The sequence below is a fragment of the Rhineura floridana genome, chromosome 1 (assembly GCF_030035675.1).
Source record: "Rhineura floridana isolate rRhiFlo1 chromosome 1, rRhiFlo1.hap2, whole genome shotgun sequence".
In the NCBI taxonomy this organism is placed as follows: domain Eukaryota; kingdom Metazoa; phylum Chordata; class Lepidosauria; order Squamata; family Rhineuridae; genus Rhineura; species Rhineura floridana.
In genome coordinates, this window is record NC_084480.1 from 162,720,440 (window position 1) to 162,723,139 (window position 2,700).

Below are 2,700 nucleotides of genomic sequence, written 5' to 3' on the forward strand. Positions count from 1 at the left end.
CTGCTGGGAATCAAAAATTAGAATTTTACCTTTTATAGCATACAGGCAAAAAGACCTTCATTTCCTATATAACCCCTTCTTATTAGCAGACTTGTCTGTCTGGAGGTTGTGGAGGAAGCATTTGATATCTCAGCCAACTCCTATTATTCCATTTCTTCACCATCCATTATTTTACTACCAAAATAAGCTCTCAGACTTTGCTTGTTGGGAGGTGAAGGGGCTTTACACATTACATGACTTATTCATGAATGGAGTTCCACTTACTATTAAACAAATTCAGGAAAAATTATATCCACATTAATGTACTTGGGTATCAGTTACTTCAGGTTCAGCACTTCTTAACAATACCTCCTGTGGAGGAGCAGGGACAGAAATCATTGACTTCATTTGAGAAGTATTTGGTGGGAACATCATTCACTAATAAGGGTTCTTTATCTTTATATAAAATATTACTAGATCTAACTACTGGGACTTTCCATAGTCTATGACAACAATGGGAGGAAGATGTTGGTATGGAGATTGATTCTGTAAAATGGGAAAACTTATGGGATAAATTCCCATTTCATTCAATATCAGCAAATTATTAATAGGTGGCATTTAACTCCATTAATTTTGCACAGAATCAATAATACTGCTACACAGAGGTGTTGGAGGGGTTGTGGAGAGCTTGGAAGTTATTTTCATATGTGGTGGACGTGCTGCTGTTCAGGCATTTTGGAAAAAAGTGTTTCATGAAAATTGGGATGATTACAGGGCAGAACATCAAGTCTGATCCTGTAATGGCTCTCTTGTTGATTTTCCAAGGAGATAATCTATCACTGCACTGTAAGGATCTAATAGTAACCTTACTAGTGGCAGCAAGAATTGTAATTGCTTGTCATTGGAAAAAGATTTATTACAATTTAATAGAGTTATGGTACTCTCAGGTATGGAACATAGCTTTAATGGAAAAATTAACACAACAAAGATTGGTGAGGCCGGATCCAAATAAAAAAAGACAACTTTCATATCAAATGGTTTATATTTATAAGTGGGGGTTTATATTTATGTAGCAGTGGGAGATCATGATTTCTATAAGCCATCAACTCATGCCTCATTATGGAGGGATGTCTTTGGGTAGTCTATGTAGTTTATTGCACTGAATCCATCTACAAAAAGGAAATTCCTAGATCTCTATGGCGTTCCGTGTATAAAATGTTATGCTTTTTAAAGCTTACATTAATCGCAGTAACACTCTTCTCCATCTCTTTTTTATTTATTAATTTCTTATTTTTATTATAATTTTAAAACTTTTAAAAAAAAATTCTTCCTTTTTATTGATGTATATATGTTTTGATTGTATAAGCTATATGTCAGTACATTGTAACAGGCATTTAAATTGTTAAGAAGTTTTTGATTTATACACTTCAGAAGTTGATTTGAAAAAAGACAAAAAATAAAGAATTTAAGAAATGTAGTAGGAAACTTTTGAGCATCTTGGTCAAGTCTTATTGTATATGAGGTTATGTGAGTGAGTGAGTGTGTGTGTGTGTGAGAGAGAGAGAGAGAGAGAGTGTGTGTGTACATGGATCACTCTAAAAAGACTATACAGGAAAACTCAAAGTGGAAAAGAGAACAATTATTAAACAAGGGCATTTAACACAAAAATGAATTCTTTATATGCAACAATGTGAATAATGCTCCTTTTTATCTTTCTTTGGTTGTGTATGTATTGTTTTATACTGTTCTGATATTATGGCTTGGGACCACAATACCTGATGGAACCAGGGCCGGCTCCAGGAATGCCGGGGCCCTTGGGCATCAGCCTGCCCCGGGCCCCTCCGCTCTCCTTCCGTGATCCGTGGCAGGAGCTGTGCTACAGATCGCAAGACAGTCCAAAGCTTTCGAGCCACCCGCCGAACCGCCCGCCATCCCCCCTTCACGTACCTTGCTCTGTTGTTCTTTGTGGCTGTGCACGCTGTGCGCACAGGGTTACCATCAAACAAGATGGCGGCTGAGGTTTTCGTAAGGGACTGAAGCCTCTACCGCCATCTTGGTTGATGGCACGCAGCGTGTGCATTGCTGCCATCAACCAAGATGGCGGCAGAGGCTTCAGTCCTTTACTGAAACCTCGGCCGCCATCTTAATTGATGGCAACCCTGCGCGTGCAACGCGTGCAGCTTCAAAGAACAGCAGAGCAAGGTAGGTGAAGCGGGGGATGGCGAGCGGATTGGCGGGCGGCTCCTATCCTGCGATCCGTGGCTCCTGTCATGGATCGCAGAAGGGGAGCAGAGGGCCGCTCAGGAGCTCCTGTAGCTCCGGGGCCCTCGGGCCAGTGCCCAACCTGGCCACCCTTTAGAACTGGCCCTGGATGGAACGCCTCTCCCAACATGAACCCACCCGTACACTACGCTCAACATTCAAGGCCCTCATCCGGGTGCCTACTCCAAGGGAAGCTTGGAGGATGGCAACAAGGGAGAGGGCCTTCTCAGTGGTGGCCCCCAAATTACGGAACAATCTTTCTGACGAGGTGCGCCTGGCACCAATACTGTTATCTTTTCAGCACCAGGTCAAGACTTTCCTCTTCTCCCAGGCATTTCAGCATGTGTTTTTAAATTGCTTTTAAATTTTTTAAATTGTTTTTAAATTGTTTTTTTTAAAATGTGTTTTTAAATTTGTATATTTATTTTTAATGTTTTTAATTGCTGTAAACTGCCCAGA